Below are 22,530 nucleotides of genomic sequence, written 5' to 3' on the forward strand. Positions count from 1 at the left end.
CGACGAGGTCCTCTTGATCCGACGAGGTCCTCTTGATCCGACGGGCACCTCTTGATCCGACGGGCACCTCTTGATCCGACGGGCTCCTTTTCAATCTCTTGATCCGACGGGCTCTTCTTGATCCGACGGGCTCTTCTTGATCCGACGGGCTCCTCTTGATCCGACGGGCTCCTCTTGATCCGAGGGGCTCCTTTTCATTCTCTTGATCCGACGGGTCCTCTTGATCCGACGGGCTCCTCTTCATTCTCTTGATCCGACGGGCTCCTCTTGATCCGACGGGCTCCTCTTGATCCGACGGGCTCCTCTTGATCCGACGGGCTCCTCTTGATCCGACGGGCTCCTCTTCATTCTCTTGATCCGACGGGCACCTCTTGATCCGACGGGCACCTCTTGATCCGACGGGCTCCTCTTGATCCGACGGGCTCCTCTATATTCTTTTGGTCCGACGGGGTCCTCTTGGTCCGACGGGGTCCTCTTGGTCCGACGGGGTCCTCTTGGTCCGACGGGGTCCTCTTGATCCGAGGGGGTCCTCTTGATCCGACGAGGTCGTCTTCATTCTCTTGATCCGGCGGGCTCCTCTTGATCCGGCGGGCTCCTCTTGATCCGGCGGGCTCCTCTTGATCCGGCGGGCTCCTCCTGATCCGACGGGTCCTCTTGATCCGACGAGGTCCTCTTGATCCGAATGGCTCCTCTTGATCCGACGGGCTCCTCTTGATCCGATGGGCTCCTTTTCATTCTCTTGATCCGACGGATCCTCTTGATCCGACGGGCACCTCTTGATCCGACGGGCACCTCTTGATCCGACGGGCACCTCTTGATCCGACGGGCTCCTCTTGATCCGACGGGCTCCTCTTGATCCGACGGGCTCCTTTTCATTCTCTTGATCCGACGGGCTCCTCTTGATCCGACGGGCTCCTCTTGATCCGAGGGGCTCCTTTTCATTCTCTTGATCCGACGGGTCCTCTTGATCCGATGGGCTCCTCTTCATTCTCTTGATCCGACGGGCTCCTCTTGATCCGACGGGCTCCTCTTGATCCGACGGGCTCCTCTTGATCCGACGGGCTCCTCTTCATTCTCTTGATCCGACGGGCTCCTCTTCATTCTCTTGATCCGACGGGCTCCTCTTGATCCGACGGGCTCCTCTTGATCCGACGAGGTCCTCTTGATCCGACGGGCTCCTCTTAATCTGACGGGCTCCTCTTCATTCTCTTGATCCGACGAGGTCCTCTTGATCCGACGGGCTCCTCTTCATTCTCTTGATCCGACGAGGTCCTCTTGATCCGACAGGCTCCTCTTCATTCTCTTGATGCGACGAGGTCCTCTTGATCCGACGGGCTCCTCTTCATTCTCTTGATCCGACGGGCTCCTCTTGATCCGACGGGCTCCTCTTCATTCTCTTGATCCGACAAGGTCCTCTTCATTCTCTTGATCCGACGAGGTCCTCTTGATCCGACGGGCTCCTCTTGATCCGACGGGCTCCTCTTGATCCGACGGGCTCCTCTTGATCCGACGGGCTCCTCTTGATCCGACGGGCTCCTCTTGATCCGACGGGCTCCTCTTGATCCGACGGGCTCCTCTTGATCCGACGGGCTCCTCTTGATCCGACGGGCTCCTCTTGATCCGACGGGCTCCTCTTGATCCGACGGGCTCCTCTTCATTCTCTTGATCCGACGAGGTCCTCTTGATCCGACGGGCTCCTCTTCATTCTCTTGATCCGACGGGCTCCTCTTGATCCGACGGGCTCCTCTTCATTCTCTTGATGCGACGAGGTCCTCTTGATCCGACGGGCTCCTCTTCATTCTCTTGATCCGACGGGCTCCTCTTGATCCGACGGGCTCCTCTTCATTCTCTTGATCCGACAAGGTCCTCTTCATTCTCTTGATCCGACGAGGTCCTCTTGATCCGACGGGCTCCTCTTGATCCGACGGGCTCCTCTTGATCCGACGGGCTCCTCTTGATCCGACGGGCTCCTCTTGATCCGACGGGCTCCTCTTGATCCGACGGGCTCCTCTTGATCCGACGGGCTCCTCTTGATCCGACGGGCTCCTCTTCATTCTCTTGATCCGACGAGGTCCTCTTGATCCGACGGGCTCCTCTTCATTCTCTTGATCCGACGGGCTCCTCTTGATCCGACGGGCTCCTCTTCATACTCTTGATCCGACGGGCTCCTCTTCATTCTCTTGATCCGACGAGGTCCTCTTCATTCTCTTGATCCGACGAGGTCCTCTTGATCCGACGAGGTCCTCTTGATCCGACGGGCTTTACTTGATCCGACGGGCTCCTCTTGATCCGACGGGCTCCTCTTGATCCGACGGGCTCCTCTTCATTCTCTTGATCCGACGAGGTCCTCTTCATTCTCTTGATCCGACGGGCTCCTCTTGATCCGACGGGCTCCTCTTGATCCGACGGGCTCCTCTTCATTCTCTTGATCCGACGAGGTCCTCTTGATCCGACGGGCTCCTCTTCATTCTCTTGATCCGACGGGCTCCTCTTGATCCGACGGGCTCCTCTTCATTCTCTTGATCCGACGGGCTCCTCTTCATTCTCTTGATCCGACGAGGTCCTCTTCATTCTCTTGATCCGACGAGGTCCTCTTGATCCGACGGGCTCCTCTTGATCCGACGGGCTCCTCTTCATTCTCTTGATCCGACGAGGTCCTCTTGATCCGACGGGCTCCTCTTCATTCTCTTGATCTGACGAGGTCCTCTTGATCCGACGGGCTCCTCTTGATCCGACGGGCTCCTCTTCATTCTCTTGATCCGACGAGGTCCTCTTGATCCGACGGGCTCCTCTTCATTCTCTTGATCCGACGGGCTCCTCTTGATCCGACGGGCTCCTCTTGATCCGACGGGCTCCTCTTGATCCGACGGGCTCCTCTTCATTCTCTTGATCCGACGGGCTCCTCTTCATTCTCTTGATCCGATTAGGTCCTCTTGATCCGACGGGCTCCTCTTCATTCTCTTGATCCGACGAGGTCCTCTTGATCCGACGGGCTCCTCTTGATCCGACGGGCTCCTCTTGATCCGACGGGCTCCTCTTGATCCGACGGGCTCCTCTTCATTCTCTTGATCCGACGAGGTCCTCTTCATTCTCTTGATCCGACGGGCTCCTCTTGATCCGACGGGCTCCTCTTGATCCGACGGGCTCCTCTTCATTCTCTTGATCCGACGGGCTCCTCTTCATTCTCTTGATCCGATGAGGTCCTCTTGATCCGACGGGCTCCTCTTCATTCTCTTGATCCGACGAGGTCCTCTTGATCCGACGGGCTCCTCTTGATCCGACGGGCTCCTCTTGATCCGACGGGCTCCTCTTGACCCGATGGGCTCCTATTCATTCTCTTGATCCGACGGGCTCCTCTTGATCCGACGGGCTCCTCTTGATCCGACGGGCTCCTCTTCATTCTCTTGATCCGACGAGGTCCTCTTGATCCGACGGGCTCCTCTTGATCCGACGGGCTCCTCTTGATCCGACGGGCTCCTCTTGATCCGACGGGCTCCTCTTCATTCTCTTGATCCGACGAGGTCCTCTTGATCCGACGGGCTCCTCTTCATTCTCTTGATCCGACGGGCTCCTCTTGATCCGACGGGCTCCTCTTGATCCGACGGGCTCCTCTTGATCCGACGGGCTCCTCTTGATCCGACGGGCTCCTCTTGATCCGACGGGCTCCTCTTCATTCTCTTGATCCGACGGGGTCCTCTTGGTCCGACTTGGGTCCGCTTGGTCCGACGGGGTCCTCTTGGTCCGGGGTCCTCTTCATTCTATTGATCCGACGGGGTCCTCTTTATCCGACGGGGTCCTCTTTATCCGACGGGGTCCTCTTGATCCGACGGGGTCTTCTTGATCCGACGGGCTCCTCTTTATCCGACGGGCTCCTCTTGATCCAACGGGCTCCTCTTGATCCGACGGGCACCTCTTGATCCGACGGGCTCCTCTTCATTCTCTTGATCCGACTGGCTCCTCTTGATCCGACGGGCTCCTCTTGATCCGACGGGCACCTCTTGATCCGACGGGCACCTCTTGATCCGACGGGCACCTCTTGATCCGACGGGCTCCTCTTGATCCGACGGGCTCCTCTTCATTCTCTTGATCCGACGGGCTCCTCTTGATCCGACGGGCTCCTCTTTATCCGACGGGCTCCTCTTGATCCGACGGGCTCCTCTTCATTCTCTTGATTCGACGGACTCCTCTTGATCCGACGGGCTCCTCTTGATCCGACGGGCTCATCTTGATCCGACGGGCTCCTCTTCATTCTCTTGATCTGACGAGGTCCTCTGGATCCGACGAGGTCCTCTTGATCCGACGGGCTCCTCTTGATCCGACGAGGTCCTCTTGATCCGACGAGGTCCTCTTGATCCGACGAGGTCCTCTTCATTCTCTTGATCCGACGGGCTCCTATTCATTCTCTTGATCCGACGGACTCCTCTTGATCCGACGGGCACCTCTGGATCCGACGGGCTCCTCTTGATCCGACGGGCTCCTCTTGATCCGACGGGCCCCTCTTGATCCGACGGGCTCCTCTTGATCCGACGGGCTCCTCTTGATCCGACGGGCACCTCTTGATCCGACGGGCACCTCTTGATCCGACGGGCACCTCTTGACCCGACGGGCACCTCTTGACCCGACGGGCACCTCTTGACCCGACGGGCACCTCTTGACCCGACGGGCTCCTCTTGATCCGACGGGCTCCTCTTCATTCTCTTGATCCGACGGGCTCCTCTCGATCCGACGGGCTCCTCTTGATCCGACGGGCTCCTCTTGATCCGACGGGCTCCTCTTGATCCGACGGGCTCCTCTTGATCCGACGGGCTCCTCTTGATCCGACGGGCTCCTCTTCATTCTCTTGATCCGACGAGGTCCTCTTGATCCGACGGGCTCCTCTTCATTCTCTTGATCCGACGGGCTCCTCTTGATCCGACGGGCTCCTCTTCATTCTCTTGATCCGACGGGCTCCTCTTCATTCTCTTGATCCAACGAGGTCCTCTTGATCCGACGGGCTCCTCTTGATCCGACGAGGTCCTCTTGATCCGACGGGCTCCTCTTGATCCGACGGGCTCCTCTTGATCCGACGGGCTCCTCTTGATCCGACGGGCTCCTCTTGATCCGACGGGCTCCTCTTGATCCGACGGGCTCCTCTTGATCCGTCGGGCTCCTCTTCATTCTCTTGATCCGACGAGGTCCTCTGGATCCGACGAGGTCCTCTTGATCCGACGGGCACCTCTTGATCCTCGGATCCGACGAGGTCCTCTTGATCCGACGAGGTCCTCTTCATTCTCTTGATCCGACGGGCTACTATTCATTCTCTTGATCCGACGGACTCCTCTTCATTCTCTTGATCCGACGGGCTCCTCTTGATCCGACGGGCTCCTCTTGATCCGACGGGCTTCTCTTCTTGATCCGACGGGCTCCTCTTCTTGATCCGACGGGCTCCTCTTCTTGATCCGACGGGCTCCTCTTCTTGATCCGGCGGGCTCCTATTCTTGATCCGACGGGCTCCTCTTGATTCTCTTGATCCGACGAGGTCCGCTTCATTCTCTTGATCCGACGGGCTCCTCCTCATTCTTTTGATCCGACGGGCTCCTCTTGATCCGACGGGCTCCTTTTGATCCGACGAGGTCCTCTTCATTCTCTTGATCCGACGGGCTCCTCTTGATCCGACGGGCTCCTCTTGATCCGACGGGCTCCTCTTCATTCTCTTGATCCGACGAGGTCCTCTGGATCCGACGAGGTCCTCTTGATCCGACGGGCACCTCTTGATCCTCGGATCCGACGAGGTCCTCTTGATCCGACGAGGTCCTCTTCATTCTCTTGATCCGACGGACTCCTCTAAATTCTCTTGATCCGACGGACTCCTCTTGATCCGACGGGCTCCTCTTGATCCGACGGGCTCCTCTTCTTGATCCGACGGGCTCCTCTTCTTGATCCGACAGGCTCCTCTTCTTGATCCGACGGGCTCCTCTTCTTGATCCGACGGGCTCCTATTCTTGAACCGACTGGCTCCTCTTGATTCTCTTGATCCGACGAGGTCCGCTTCATTCTCTTGATCCGACGGGCTCCTCCTCATTCTCTTGATCCGACGGGCTCCTCATCATTCTCTTGATCCGACGGGCTCCTCTTTACCCGACGGGCCCCTCTTGACCCGACGGGCTCCTTTTCATTCTCTTGATCCGAACGGTCCTCTTGATCCGACGAGGTCCTCTTGATCCGACGGGCTCCTCTTCATTCTCTTGATCCGACGGGGTCCTCTTGATCCGACGGGCTCCTCTTCATTCTCTTGATCCGACGGGCTCCTCTTGATCCGACGGGCTCCTCTTGATCCGACGGGCTCCTCTTGATCCGACGGGCTCCTCTTCATTCTCTTGATGCGACGAGGTCCTCCTTGATCCGACGGGCTCCTCTTGATCCGACGGGCTCCTCTTGATCCGACGGGCTCCTCTTGATCCGACGGGCTCCTCTTCATTCTCTTGATCCGACGAGGTCCTCTTCATTCTCTTGATCCGACGAGGTCCTCTTGATCCGACGGGCTCCTCTTGATCCGACTGGCTCCTCTTGATCCGACGGGCTCCTCTTGATCCGACGGGCTCCTCTTGATTCTCTTGATCCGACGAGGTCCTCTTGATCCGACGGGCTCCTCTTCATTCTCTTGATCCGACGGGCTCCTCTTGATCCGACGGGCTCCTCTTCATTCTCTTGATCCGACGGGCTCCTCTTCATTCTCTTGATCCGACGAGGTCCTCTTGATCCGACGGGCTCCTCTTGATCCGACGGGCTCCTCTTGATCCGACGGGCTCCTCTTGATCCGACGGGCTCCTCTTGATCCGACGGGCTCCTCTTCATTCTCTTGATCCGACGAGGTCCTCTGGATCCGACGAGGTCCTCTGGATCCGACTAGGTCCTCTGGATCCGACGAGGTCCTCTTGATCCGACGGGCTCCTCTTGATCCGACGAGGTCCTCTTCATTCTCTTGATCCGACGAGGTCCTCTGGATCCGACGAGGTCCTCTTGATCCGACGGGTTCCTCTTGATCCGACGGGCTCCTCTTGATCCGACGGGCTCCTCTTGATCCGAGGGGCTCCTTTTCATTCTCTTGATCCGACGGGTCCTGTTGATCCGACGGGCTCCTCTTCATTCTCTTGATCCGACGGGCTCCTCTTGATCCGACGGGCTCCTCTTGATCCGACGGGCTCCTCTTGATCCGACGGGCTCCTCTATATTCTTTTGGTCCGACGGGGTCCTCTTGGTCCGACGGGCTCCTCTTGATCCGACGGGCTCCTCTTGATCCGACGGGCTCCTCTTGATCCGACGGGCTCCTCTTCATTCTCTTGATCCGACGGGGTCCTCTTCATTCTCTTGATCCGACGGGCTCCTCTTGATCCGACGGGCTCCTCTTGATCCGACGGGCTCCTCTTCATTCTCTTGATCCGACGAGGTCCTCTGGATCCGACGAGGTCCTCTGGATCCGACGAGGTCCTCTGGATCCGACGAGGTCCTCTGGATCCGACGGGCACCTCTTCATTCTCTTGATCCGGCGGGCTCCTCTTGATCCGACGGGCTCCTCTTGATCCGGCGGGCTCCTCTTGATCCGAATGGCTCCTCTTGATCCGAATGGCTCCTCTCGATCCGAATGGCTCCTCTCGATCCGATGGGCTCCTTTTCATTCTCTTGATCCGACGGGTCCTCTTGATCCGACGGGTCCTCTTGATCCGACGGGCACCTCTTGATCCAACGGGCTCCTTTTCATTCTCTTGATCCGACGGGTTCCTCTTGATCCGACGGGCTCCTCTTGATCCGACGGGCTCCTCTTGATCCGAGGGGCTCCTTTTCATTCTCTTGATCCGACGGGTCCTCTTGATCCGACGGGCTCCTCTTCATTCTCTTGATCCGACGGGCTCCTCTTGATCCGACGGGCTCCTCTTGATCCGACGGGTTCCTCTATATTCTTTTGGTCCGACGGGGTCCTCTTGGTCCGACGGGGTCCTCTTGATCCGACGGGGTCCTCTTGATCCGACGAGGTCCTCTTGATCCGACGAGGTCCTCTTGATCCGACGAGGTCCTCTTGATCTGACGAGGTCCTCTTGATCCGACGAGGTCCTCTTGATCCGACGAGGTCGTCTTCATTCTCTTGATCCGGCGGGCTCCTCTTGATCCGGCGGGCTCCTCTTGATCCGGCGGGCTCCTCTTGATCCGGCGGGCTCCTCCTGATCCGACGGGTCCTCTTGATCCGACGAGGTCCTCTTGATCCGACGGGCTCCACTTGATCCGATGGGCTCCTTTACATTCTCTTGATCCGACGGGTCCTCTTGATCCGACGAGTTCCTCTTGATCCGACGAGGTCCTCTTGATCCGATGGGCACCTCTTGATCCGACGGGCACCTCTTGATCCGACGGGCTCCTTTTCAATCTCTTGATCCGACGGGCTCTTCTTGATCCGACGGGCTCCTCTTGATCCGACGGGCTCCTCTTGATCCGAGGGGCTCCTTTTCATTCTCTTGATCCGACGGGTCCTCTTGATCCGACGGGCTCCTCTTCATTCTCTTGATCCGACGGGCTCCTCTTGATCCGACGGGCTCCTCTTGATCCGACGGGCTCCTCTTGATCCGACGGGCTCCTCTTGATCCGACGGGCTCCTCTTCATTCTCTTGATCCGACGGGCACCTCTTGATCCGACGGGCACCTCTTGATCCGACGGGCTCCTCTTGATCCGACGGGCTCCTCTATATTCTTTTGGTCCGACGGGGTCCTCTTGGTCCGACGGGGTCCTCTTGGTCCGACGGGGTCCTCTTGATCCGAGGGGGTGCTCTTGATCCGACGAGGTCGTCTTCATTCTCTTGATCCGGCGGGCTCCTCTTGATCCGGCGGGCTCCTCTTGATCCGGCGGGCTCCTCTTGATCCGGCGGGCTCCTCTTGATCCGGCGGGCTCCTCTTGATCCGGCGGGCTCCTCCTGATCCGACGAGGTCCTCTTGATCCGAATGGCTCCTCTTGATCCGACGGGCTCCTCTTGATCCGATGGGCTCCTTTTCATTCTCTTGATCCGACAGGCACCTCTTGATCCGAAGGGCACCTCTTGATCCGACGGGCACCTCTTGATCCGACGGGCACCTCTTGATCCGACGGGCTCCTCTTGATCCGACGGGCTCCTCTTGATCCGACGGGCTCCTTTTCATTCTCTTGATCCGACGGGCTCCTCTTGATCCGACGGGCTCCTCTTGATCCGAGGGGCTCCTTTTCATTCTCTTGATCCGACGGGTCCTCTTGATCCGACGGGCTCCTCTTCATTCTCTTGATCTGACGGGCTCCTCTTGATCCGACGGGCTCCTCTTGATCCGACGGGCTCCTCTTGATCCGACGGGCTCCTCTTCATTCTCTTGATCCGACGGGCTCCTCTTCATTCTCTTGATCCGACGGGCTCCTCTTGATCCGACGGGCTCCTCTTGATCCGACGAGCTCCTCTTCATTCTCTTGATCCGACGAGGTCCTCTTGATCCGACGGGCTCCTCTTCATTCTCTTGATCCGACGAGGTCCTCTTGATCCGACGGGCTCCTCTTCATTCTCTTGATGCGACGAGGTCCTCTTGATCCGACGGGCTCCTCTTGATCCGACGGGCTCCTCTTCATTCTCTTGATCCGATGAGGTCCTCTTGATCCGACGGGCTCCTCTTCATTATCTTGATCCGACGGGCTCCTCTTCATTCTCTTGATCCGACAAGGTCCTCTTCATTCTCTTGATCCGACGAGGTCCTCTTGATCCGACGGGCTCCTCTTGATCCGACGGGCTCCTCTTGATCCGACGGGCTCCTCTTCATTCTCTTGATCCGACGAGGTCCTCTTGATCCGACGGGCTCCTCTTGATCCGACGGGCTCCTCTTGATCCGACGGACTCCTCTTGATCCGACGGGCTCCTCTTCATTCTCTTGATCCGACGAGGTCCTCTTGATCCGACGGGCTCCTCTTCATTCTCTTGATCCGACGAGGTCCTCTTGATCCGACAGGCTCCTCTTCATTCTCTTGATGCGACGAGGTCCTCTTGATCCGACGGGCTCCTCTTCATTCTCTTGATCCGACGGGCTCCTCTTGATCCGACGGGCTCCTCTTCATTCTCTTGATCCGACAAGGTCCTCTTCATTCTCTTGATCCGACGAGGTCCTCTTGATCCGACGGGCTCCTCTTGATCCGACGGGCTCCTCTTGATCCGACGGGCTCCTCTTGATCCGACGGGCTCCTCTTCATTCTCTTGATCCGACGAGGTCCTCTTGATCCGACGGGCTCCTCTTCATTCTCTTGATCCGACGGGCTCCTCTTGATCCGACGGGCTCCTCTTCATACTCTTGATCCGACGGGCTCCTCTTCATTCTCTTGATCCGACGAGGTCCTCTTCATTCTCTTGATCCGACGGGCTCCTCTTGATCCGACGGGCTCCTCTTGATCCGACGGGCTCCTCTTGATCCGACGGGCTCCTCTTGATCCGACGGGCTCCTCTTCATTCTCTTGATCCGACGAGGTCCTCTTCATTCTCTTGATCCGACGGGCTCCTCTTGATCCGACGGGCTCCTCTTCATTCTCTTGATCCGACGAGGTCCTCTTGATCCGACGGGCTCCTCTTCATTCTCTTGATCCGACGGGCTCCTCTTGATCCGACGGGCTCCTCTTCATACTCTTGATCCGACGGGCTCCTCTTCATTCTCTTGATCCGACGAGGTCCTCTTCATTCTCTTGATCCGACGAGGTCCTCTTGATCCGACGGGCTCCTCTTGATCCGACGGGCTCCTCTTCATTCTCTTGATCCGACGAGGTCCTCTTGATCCGACGGGCTCCTCTTCATTCTCTTGATCCGACGAGGTCCTCTTGATCCGACGGGCTCCTCTTGATCCGACGGGCTCCTCTTGATCCGACGGGCTCCTCTTCATTCTCTTGATCCGACGAGGTCCTCTTGATCCGACGGGCTCCTCTTCATTCTCTTGATCCGACGGGCTCCTCTTGATCCGACGGGCTCCTCTTGATCCGACGGGCTCCTCTTCATTCTCTTGATCCGACGGGCTCCTGTTCATTCTCTTGATCCGATTAGGTCCTCTTGATCCGACGGGCTCCTCTTCATTCTCTTGATCCGACGAGGTCCTCTTGATCCGACGGGCTCCTCTTGATCCGACGGGCTCCTCTTGATCCGACGGGCTCCTCTTCATTCTCTTGATCCGACGAGGTCCTCTTCATTCTCTTGATCCGACGGGCTCCTCTTGATCCGACGGGCTCCTCTTGATCCGACGGGCTCCTCTTCATTCTCTTGATCCGACGGGCTCCTCTTCATTCTCTTGATCCGATGAGGTCCTCTTGATCCGACGGGCTCCTCTTCATTCTCTTGATCCGACGAGGTCCTCTTGATCCGAAGGGCTCCTCTTAATCCGACGGGCTCCTCTTGATCCGACGGGCTCCTCTTGACCCGACGGGCTCCTATTCATTCTCTTGATCCGACGGGCTCCTCTTGATCCGACGGGCTCCTCTTGATCCGACGGGCTCCTCTTCATTCTCTTGATCCGACGAGGTCCTCTTGATCCGACGGGCTCCTCTTGATCCGACGGGCTCCTCTTGATCAGACGGGTTCCTCTTCATTCTCTTGATCCGACGAGGTCCTCTTGATCCGACGGGCTCCTCTTCATTCTCTTGATCCGACGGGCTCCTCTTGATCCGACGGGCTCCTCTTGATCCGACGGGCTCCTCTTGATCCGACGGGCTCCTCTTCATTCTCTTGATCCGACGGGGTCCTCTTGGTCCGACTTGGGTCCGCTTGGTCCGACGGGGTCCTCTTGGTCCGGGGTCCTCTTCATTCTATTGATCCGACGGGGTCCTCTTTATCCGACGGGGTCCTCTTTATCCGACGGGGTCCTCTTGATCCGACGGGGTCTTCTTGATCCGACGGGCTCCTCTTGATCCGACGGGCTCCTCTTGATCCAACGGGCTCCTCTTGATCCGACGGGCTCCTCTTGATCCGACGGGCTCCTCTTCATTCTCTTGATCCGACGGGCTTCTCTTGATCCGACGGGCTCCTCTTGATCCGACGGGCTCCTCTTGATCCGACGGGCACCTCTTGATCCGACGGGCACCTCTTGATCCGACGGGCACCTCTTGATCCGACGGGCTCCTCTTGATCCGACGGGCTCCTCTTCATTCTCTTGATCCGACGGGCTCCTCTTGATCCGACGGGCTCCTCTTTATCCGACGGGCTCCTCTTGATCCGACAGGCTCCTCTTCATTCTCTTGATCTGACGAGGTCCTCTGGATCCGACGAGGTCCTCTTGATCCGACGAGGTCCTCTTGATCCGACGAGGTCCTCTTCATTCTCTTGATCCGACGGGCTCCTATTCATTCTCTTGATCCGACGGACTCCTCTTGATCCGACGGGCACCTCTGGATCCGACGGGCTCCTCTTGATCCGACGGGCTCCTCTTGATCCGACGGGCTCCTCTTGATCCGACGGGCTCCTCTTGATCCGACGGGCACCTCTTGACCCGACGGGCACCTCTTGACCCGACGGGCACCTCTTGACCCGACGGGCACCTCTTGACCCGACGGGCACCTCTTGACCCGACGGGCACCTCTTGACCCGACGGGCTCCTCTTGATCCGACGGGCTCCTCTTCATTCTCTTGATCCGACGGGCTCCTCTTGATCCGACGGGCTCCTCTTGATCCGACGGGCTCCTCTTGATCCGACGGGCTCCTCTTGATCCGACGGGCTCCTCTTGATCCGACGGGCTCCTCTTGATCCGACGGGCTCCTCTTGATCCGACGGGCTCCTCTTGATCCGACGGGCTCCTCTTCATTCTCTTGATCCGACGAGGTCCTCTTCATTCTCTTGATCCGACGAGGTCCTCTTCATTCTCTTGATCCGACGAGGTCCTCTTGATCCGACGGGCTCCTCTTCATTCTCTTGATCCGACGGGCTCCTCTTGATCCGACGGGCTCCTCTTCATTCTCTTGATCCGACGGGCTCCTCTTCATTCTCTTGATCCAACGAGGTCCTCTTGATCCGACGGGCTCCTCTTGATCCGACGAGGTCCTCTTGATCCGACGGGCTCCTCTTGATCCGACGGGCTCCTCTTGATCCGACGGGGTCCTCTTGATCCGACGGGCTCCTCTTGATCCGACGGGCTCCTCTTGATCCGTCGGGCTCCTCTTCATTCTCTTGATCCGACGAGGTCCTCTGGATCCGACGAGGTCCTCTTGATCCGACGGGCACCTCTTGATCCTCGGATCCGACGAGGTCCTCTTGATCCGACGAGGTCCTCTTCATTCTCTTGATCCGACGGGCTCCTATTCATTCTCTTGATCCGACGGACTCCTCTTCATTCTCTTGATCCGACGGGCTCCTCTTGATCCGACGGGCTCCTCTTGATCCGACGGGCTCCTCTTGATCCGACGGGCTTCTCTTCTTGATCCGACGGGCTCCTCTTCTTGATCCGACGGGCTCCTCTTCTTGATCCGACGGGCTCCTCTTCTTGATCCGGCGGGCTCCTATTCTTGATCCGACGGGCTCCTCTTGATTCTCTTGATCCGACGAGGTCCGCTTTATTCTCTTGATCCGACGGGCTCCTCCTCATTCTTTTGATCCGACGGGCTCCTCTTGATCCGACGGGCTCCTTTTGATCCGACGAGGTCCTCTTCATTCTCTTGATCCGACGGGCTCCTCTTGATCCGACGGGCTCCTCTTGATCCGACGGGCTCCTCTTCATTCTCTTGATCCGACGAGGTCCTCTGGATCCGACGAGGTCCTCTTGATCCGACGGGCACCTCTTGATCCTCGGATCCGACGAGGTCCTCTTGATCCGACGAGGTCCTCTTCATTCTCTTGATCCGACGGACTCCTCTAAATTCTCTTGATCCGACGGACTCCTCTTGATCCGACGGGCTCCTCTTGATCCGACGGGCTCCTCTTGATCCGACGGGCTCCTCTTCTTGATCCGACGGGCTCCTCTTCTTGATCCGACAGGCTCCTCTTCTTGATCCGACGGGCTCCTCTTCTTGATCCGACGGGCTCCTATTCTTGAACCGACTGGCTCCTCGTGATTCTCTTGATCCGACGAGGTCCGCTTCATTCTCTTGATCCGACGGGCTCCTCCTCATTCTCTTGATCCGACGGGCTCCTCATCATTCTCTTGATCCGACGGGCTCCTCTTTACCCGACGGGCCCCTCTTGACCCGACGGGCTCCTTTTCATTCTCTTGATCCGAACGGTCCTCTTGATCCGACGAGGTCCTCTTGATCCGACGGGCTCCTCTTCATTCTCTTGATCCGACGGGGTCCTCTTGATCCGACGGGCTCCTCTTGATCCGACGGGCTCCTCTTCATTCTCTTGATCCGACGGGCTCCTCTTGATCCGACGGGCTCCTCTTGATCCGACGGGCTCCTCTTGATCCGACGGGCTCCTCTTGATCCGACGGGCTCCTCTTCATTCTCTTGATGCGACGAGGTCCTCCTTGATCCGACGGGCTCCTCTTGATCCGACGGGCTCCTCTTGATCCGACGGGCTCCTCTTGATCCGACGGGCTCCTCTTGATCCGACGGGCTCCTCTTGATCCGACGGGCTCCTCTTCATTCTCTTGATCCGACGAGGTCCTCTTGATCCGACGGGCTCCTCTTGATCCGACTGGCTCCTCTTGATCCGACGGGCTCCTCTTGATCCGACGGGCTCCTCTTGATCCGACGGGCTCCTCTTGATTCTCTTGATCCGACGAGGTCCTCTTGATCCGACGGGCTCCTCTTCATTCTCTTGATCCGACGGGCTCCTCTTGATCCGACGGGCTCCTCTTCATTCTCTTGATCCGACGGGCTCCTCTTCATTCTCTTGATCCGACGAGGTCCTCTTGATCCGACGGGCTCCTCTTGATCCGACGGGCTCCTCTTGATCCGACGGGCTCCTCTTGATCCGACGGGCTCCTCTTCATTCTCTTGATCCGACGAGGTCCTCTGGATCCGACGAGGTCCTCTGGATCCGACGAGGTCCTCTGGATCCGACGAGGTCCTCTTGATCCGACGGGCTCCTCTTGATCCGACGAGGTCCTCTTGATCCGACGAGGTCCTCTTCATTCTCTTGATCCGACGAGGTCCTCTGGATCCGACGAGGTCCTCTTGATCCGACGGGTTCCTCTTGATCCGACGGGCTCCTCTTGATCCGACGGGCTCCTCTTGATCCGAGGGGCTCCTTTTCATTCTCTTGATCCGACGGGTCCTGTTGATCCGACGGGCTCCTCTTCATTCTCTTGATCCGACGGGCTCCTCTTCATTCTCTTGATCCGACGGGCTCCTCTTGATCCGACGGGCTCCTCTTGATCCGACGGGCTCCTCTTGATCCGACGGGCTCCTCTATATTCTTTTGGTCCGACGGGGTCCTCTTGGTCCGACGGGCTCCTCTTGATCCGACGGGCTCCTCTTGATCCGACGGGCTCCTCTTCATTCTCTTGATCCGACGGGGTCCTCTTCATTCTCTTGATCCGACGGGCTCCTCTTGATCCGACGGGCTCCTCTTGATCCGACGGGCTCCTCTTCATTCTCTTGATCCGACGAGGTCCTCTGGATCCGACGAGGTCCTCTGGATCCGACGAGGTCCTCTGGATCCGACGGGCACCTCTTCATTCTCTTGATCCGGCGGGCTCCTCTTGATCCGGCGGGCTCCTCTTGATCCGGCGGGCTCCTCTTGATCCGAATGGCTCCTCTTGATCCGAATGGCTCCTCTCGATCCGAATGGCTCCTCTCGATCCGATGGGCTCCTTTTCATTCTCTTGATCCGACGGGTCCTCTTGATCCGACGGGTCCTCTTGATCCGACGGGCACCTCTTGATCCAACGGGCTCCTTTTCATTCTCTTGATCCGACGGGTTCCTCTTGATCCGACGGGCTCCTCTTGATCCGACGGGCTCCTCTTGATCCGAGGGGCTCCTTTTCATTCTCTTGATCCGACGGGTCCTCTTGATCCGACGGGCTCCTCTTCATTCTCTTGATCCGACGGGCTCCTCTTGATCCGACGGGCTCCTCTTGATCCGACGGGTTCCTCTATATTCTTTTGGTCCGACGGGGTCCTCTTGGTCCGACGGGGTCCTCTTGATCCGACGGGGTCCTCTTGATCCGACGAGGTCCTCTTGATCCGACGAGGTCCTCTTGATCCGACGAGGTCCTCTTGATCTGACGAGGTCCTCTTGATCCGACGAGGTCCTCTTGATCCGACGAGGTCGTCTTCATTCTCTTGATCCGGCGGGCTCCTCTTGATCCGGCGGGCTCCTCTTGATCCGGCGGGCTCCTCTTGATCCGGCGGGCTCCTCCTGATCCGACGGGTCCTCTTGATCCGACGAGGTCCTCTTGATCCGACGGGCTCCACTTGATCCGATGGGCTCCTTTACATTCTCTTGATCCGACGGGTCCTCTTGATCCGACGAGTTCCTCTTGATCCGACGAGGTCCTCTTGATCCGATGGGCACCTCTTGATCCGACGGGCACCTCTTGATCCGACGGGCTCCTTTTCAATCTCTTGATCCGACGGGCTCTTCTTGATCCGACGGGCTCCTCTTGATCCGACGGGCTCCTCTTGATCCGAGGGGCTCCTTTTCATTCTCTTGATCCGACGGGTCCTCTTGATCCGACGGGCTCCTCTTCATTCTCTTGATCCGACGGGCTCCTCTTGATCCGACGGGCTCCTCTTGATCCGACGGGCTCCTCTTGATCCGACGGGCTCCTCTTGATCCGACGGGCTCCTCTTGATCCGACGGGCTCCTCTTGATCCGACGGGCTCCTCTTCATTCTCTTGATCCGACGGGCTCCTCTTCATTCTCTTGATCCGACGGGCACCTCTTGATCCGACGGGCACCTCTTGATCCGACGGGCTCCTCTTGATCCGACGGGCTCCTCTATATTCTTTTGGTCCGACGGGGTCCTCTTGGTCCGACGGGGTCCTCTTGGTCCGACGGGGTCCTCTTGATCCGAGGGGGTGCTCTTGATCCGACGAGGTCGTCTTCATTCTCTTGATCCGGCGGGCTCCTCTTGATCCGGCGGGCTCTTCTTGATCCGGCGGGCTCCTCTTGATCCGGCGGGCTCCTCTTGATCCGGCGGGCTCCTCTTGATCCGGCGGGCTCCTCTTGATCCGGCGGGCTCCTCTTGATCCGGCGGGCTCCTCTTGATCCGGCGGGCTCCTCTTGATCCGGCGGGCTCCTCCTGATCCGACGAGGTCCTCTTGATCTGAATGGCTCCTCTTGATCCGACGGGCTCCTCTTGATCCGATGGGCTCCTTTTCATTCTCTTGATCCGACGGATCCTCTTGATCCGACAGGCACCTCTTGATCCGACGGGCACCTCTTGATCCGACGGGCACCTCTTGATCCGACGGGCTCCTCTTGATCCGACGGGCTCCTCTTGATCCGACGGGCTCCTTTTCATTCTCTTGATCCGACGGGCTCCTCTTGATCCGAGGGGCTCCTTTTCATTCTCTTGATCCGACGGGTCCTCTTGATCCGACGGGCTCCTCTTCATTCTCTTGATCTGACGGGCTCCTCTTGATCCGACGGGCTCCTCTTGATCCGACGGGCTCCTCTTGATCCGACGGGCTCCTCTTCATTCTCTTGATCCGACGGGCTCCTCTTCATTCTCTTGATCCGACGGGCTCCTCTTGATCCGACGGGCTCCTCTTGATCCGACGGGCTCCTCTTCATTCTCTTGATCCGACGAGGTCCTCTTGATCCGACGGGCTCCTCTTCATTCTCTTGATCCGACGAGGTCCTCTTGATCCGACGGGCTCCTCTTCATTCTCTTGATGCGACGAGGTCCTCTTGATCGACGGGCTCCTCTTGATCCGACGGGCTCCTCTTCATTCTCTTGATCCGATGAGGTCCTCTTGATCCGACGGGCTCCTCTTCATTATCTTGATCCGACGGGCTCCTCTTGATCCGACGGGCTCCTCTTCATTCTCTTGATCCGACAAGGTCCTCTTCATTCTCTTGATCCGACGAGGTCCTCTTGATCCGACGGGCTCCTCTTGATCCGACGGGCTCCTCTTGATCCGACGGGCTCCTCTTGATCCGACGGGCTCCTCTTCATTCTCTTGATCCGACGAGGTCCTCTTGATCCGACGGGCTCCTCTTGATCCGACGGGCTCCTCTTCATTCTTTTGATCCGACGGGCTCCGCTTGATCCGACGGGCACCTCTTGATCCGACGGGCACCTCTTGATCCGACGGGCTCCTCTTGATCCGACGGGCTCCTCTTGATCCGACGGGCTCCTCTTGATCCGACGGGCTCCTCTTGATCCGACGGGATCCTCTTGATCCGACGGGCTCCTCTTGATCCGACGGGCTCCTCTTCATTCTCTTGATCCGACTGGCACCTCTTGATCCGACGGGCACCTCTTGATCCGACGGGCACCTCTTGATCCGACGGGCTCCTCTTGATCCGACGGGCTCCTCTTGATCCGACGGGCTCCTCTTGATCCGACGAGGTCCTCTTGATCCGACGAGGTCCTCTTCATTCTCTTGATCCGACGGGCTCCTATTCATTCTCTTGATCCGACGGACTCCTCTTCATTCTCTTGATCCGACGGGCTCCTCTTGATCCGACGGGCTCCTCTTGATCCGACGGGCTCCTCTTGATCCGACGGGCTCCTCTTCATTCTCTTGATCCGACGGGCACCTCTTGATCCGACGGGCACCTCTTGATCCGACGGGCTCCTCTTGATCCGACGGGCTCCTCTTGATTATCTTGATCCGACGGGCTCCTCTTGATCCGACGGGCTCCTCTTCATTCTCTTGATCTGACGGGCTCCTCTTGATCCGACGGGCTCCTCTTCATTCTCTTGATCCGACGGGCTCCTCTTGATCAGACGGGCTCCTCTTCATTCTCTTGATCCGACGGGCACCTCTTGATCCGACGGGCACCTCTTGATCCGACGGGCACCTCTTGATCCGACGGGCACCTCTTGATCCGACGGGCTCCTCTTGATCCGACGGGCTCCTCTTGATCCGACGGGCTCCTCTTCATTCTCTTGATCCGACGGGCTCCTATTCATTCTCTTGATCCGACGGACTACTCTTCATTCTCTTGATCCGACGGGCTCCTCTTGATCCGACGGGCTCCTCTTGATCCGACGGGCTCCTCTTGATCCGACGGGCTCCTCTTGATCCGACGGGCTCCTCTTCATTCTCTTGATCCGACGAGGTCCTCTTGATCCGACGGGCTCCTCTTCATTCTCTTGATCCGACGGGCTCCTCTTGATCCGACGGGCTCCTCTTCATTCTCTTGATCCGACGGGCTCCTCTTCATTCTCTTGATCCAACGAGGTCCTCTTGATCCGACGGGCTCCTCTTGATCCGACGAGGTCCTCTTGATCCGACGGGCTCCTCTTGATCCGACGGGCTCCTCTTGATCCGACGGGGTCCTCTTGATCCGACGGGCTCCTCTTGATCCGACGGGCTCCTCTTGATCCGACGGGCTCCTCTTGATCCGTCGGGCTCCTCTTCATTCTCTTGATCCGACGAGGTCCTCTGGATCCGACGAGGTCCTCTTGATCCGACGGGCACCTCTTGATCCTCGGATCCGACGAGGTCCTCTTGATCCGACGAGGTCCTCTTCATTCTCTTGATCCGACGGGCTCCTATTCATTCTCTTGATCCGACGGACTCCTCTTCATTCTCTTGATCCGACGGGCTCCTCTTGATCCGACGGGCTCCTCTTGATCCGACGGGCTCCTCTTGATCCGACGGGCTTCTCTTCTTGATCCGACGGGCTCCTCTTCTTGATCCGACGGGCTCCTCTTCTTGATCCGACGGGCTCCTCTTCTTGATCCGGCGGGCTCCTATTCTTGATCCGACGGGCTCCTCTTGATTCTCTTGATCCGACGAGGTCCGCTTCATTCTCTTGATCCGACGGGCTCCTCCTCATTCTTTTGATCCGACGGGCTCCTCTTGATCCGACGGGCTCCTTTTGATCCGACGAGGTCCTCTTCATTCTCTTGATCCGACGGGCTCCTCTTGATCCGACGGGCTCCTCTTGATCCGACGGGCTCCTCTTCATTCTCTTGATCCGACGAGGTCCTCTGGATCCGACGAGGTCCTCTTGATCCGACGGGCACCTCTTGATCCTCGGATCCGACGAGGTCCTCTTGATCCGACGAGGTCCTCTTCATTCTCTTGATCCGACGGACTCCTCTAAATTCTCTTGATCCGACGGACTCCTCTTGATCCGACGGGCTCCTCTTGATCCGACGGGCTCCTCTTCTTGATCCGACGGGCTCCTCTTCTTGATCCGACAGGCTCCTCTTCTTGATCCGACGGGCTCCTCTTCTTGATCCGACGGGCTCCTATTCTTGAACCGACTGGCTCCTCTTGATTCTCTTGATCCGACGAGGTCCGCTTCATTCTCTTGATCCGACGGGCTCCTCCTCATTCTCTTGATCCGACGGGCTCCTCATCATTCTCTTGATCCGACGGGCTCCTCTTTACCCGACGGGCCCCTCTTGACCCGACGGGCTCCTTTTCATTCTCTTGATCCGAACGGTCCTCTTGATCCGACGAGGTCCTCTTGATCCGACGGGCTCCTCTTCATTCTCTTGATCCGACGGGGTCCTCTTGATCCGACGGGCTCCTCTTGATCCGACGGGCTCCTCTTCATTCTCTTGATCCGACGGGCTCCTCTTGATCCGACGGGCTCCTCTTGATCCGACGGGCTCCTCTTGATCCGACGGGCTCCTCTTCATTCTCTTGATGCGACGAGGTCCTCCTTGATCCGACGGGCTCCTCTTGATCCGACGGGCTCCTCTTGATCCGACGGGCTCCTCTTGATCCGACGGGCTCCTCTTCATTCTCTTGATCCGACGAGGTCCTCTTCATTCTCTTGATCCGACGAGGTCCTCTTGATCCGACGGGCTCCTCTTGATCCGACTGGCTCCTCTTGATCCGACGGGCTCCTCTTGATCCGACGGGCTCCTCTTGATCCGACGGGCTCCTCTTGATTCTCTTGATCCGACGAGGTCCTCTTGATCCGACGGGCTCCTCTTCATTCTCTTGATCCGACGGGCTCCTCTTCATTCTCTTGATCCGACGGGCTCCTCTTGATCCGACGAGGTCCTCTTGATCCGACGGGCTCCTCTTGATCCGACGGGCTCCTCTTGATCCGACGGGCTCCTCTTGATCCGACGGGCTCCTCTTGATCCGACGGGCTCCTCTTGATCCGACGGGCTCCTCTTGATCCGACGGGCTCCTCTTGATCCGACGGGCTCCTCTTGATCCGACGGGCTCCTCTTCATTCTCTTGATCCGACGAGGTCCTCTGGATCCGACTAGGTCCTCTGGATCCGACTAGGTCCTCTGGATCCGACGAGGTCCTCTTGATCCGACGGGCTCCTCTTGATCCGACGAGGTCCTCTTCATTCTCTTGATCCGACGAGGTCCTCTGGATCCGACGAGGTCCTCTTGATCCGACGGGTTCCTCTTGATCCGACGGGCTCCTCTTGATCCGACGGGCTCCTCTTGATCCGAGGGGCTCCTTTTCATTCTCTTGATCCGACGGGTCCTGTTGATCCGACGGGCTCCTCTTCATTCTCTTGATCCGACGGGCTCCTCTTGATCCGACGGGCTCCTCTTGATCCGACGGGCTCCTCTTGATCCGACGGGCTCCTCTATATTCTTTTGGTCCGACGGGGTCCTCTTGGTCCGACGGGCTCCTCTTGATCCGACGGGCTCCTCTTGATCCGACGGGCTCCTCTTCATTCTCTTGATCCGACGGGGTCCTCTTCATTCTCTTGATCCGACGGGCTCCTCTTGATCCGACGGGCTCCTCTTGATCCGACGGGCTCCTCTTCATTCTCTTGATCCGACGAGGTCCTCTGGATCCGACGAGGTCCTCTGGATCCGACGAGGTCCTCTGGATCCGACGGGCACCTCTTCATTCTCTTGATCCGGCGGGCTCCTCTTGATCCGGCGGGCTCCTCTTGATCCGGCGGGCTCCTCTTGATCCGAATGGCTCCTCTTGATCCGAATGGCTCCTCTCGATCCGAATGGCTCCTCTCGATCCGATGGGCTCCTTTTCATTCTCTTGATCCGACGGGTCCTCTTGATCCGACGGGCACCTCTTGATCCAACGGGCTCCTTTTCATTCTCTTGATCCGACGGGTTCCTCTTGATCCGACGGGCTCCTCTTGATCCGACGGGCTCCTCTTGATCCGAGGGGCTCCTTTTCATTCTCTTGATCCGACGGGTCCTCTTGATCCGACGGGCTCCTCTTCATTCTCTTGATCCGACGGGCTCCTCTTGATCCGACGGGCTCCTCTTGATCCGACGGGTTCCTCTATATTCTTTTGGTCCGACGGGGTCCTCTTGGTCCGACGGGGTCCTCTTGATCCGACGGGGTCCTCTTGATCCGACGAGGTCCTCTTGATCCGACGAGGTCCTCTTGATCCGACGAGGTCCTCTTGATCCGACGAGGTCCTCTTGATCCGACGAGGTCGTCTTCATTCTCTTGATCCGGCGGGCTCCTCTTGATCCGGCGGGCTCCTCTTGATCCGGCGGGCTCCTCC

Source organism: Pseudophryne corroboree, chromosome 1 (genome assembly GCF_028390025.1).
Source record: "Pseudophryne corroboree isolate aPseCor3 chromosome 1, aPseCor3.hap2, whole genome shotgun sequence".
Classification (NCBI taxonomy): domain Eukaryota; kingdom Metazoa; phylum Chordata; class Amphibia; order Anura; family Myobatrachidae; genus Pseudophryne; species Pseudophryne corroboree.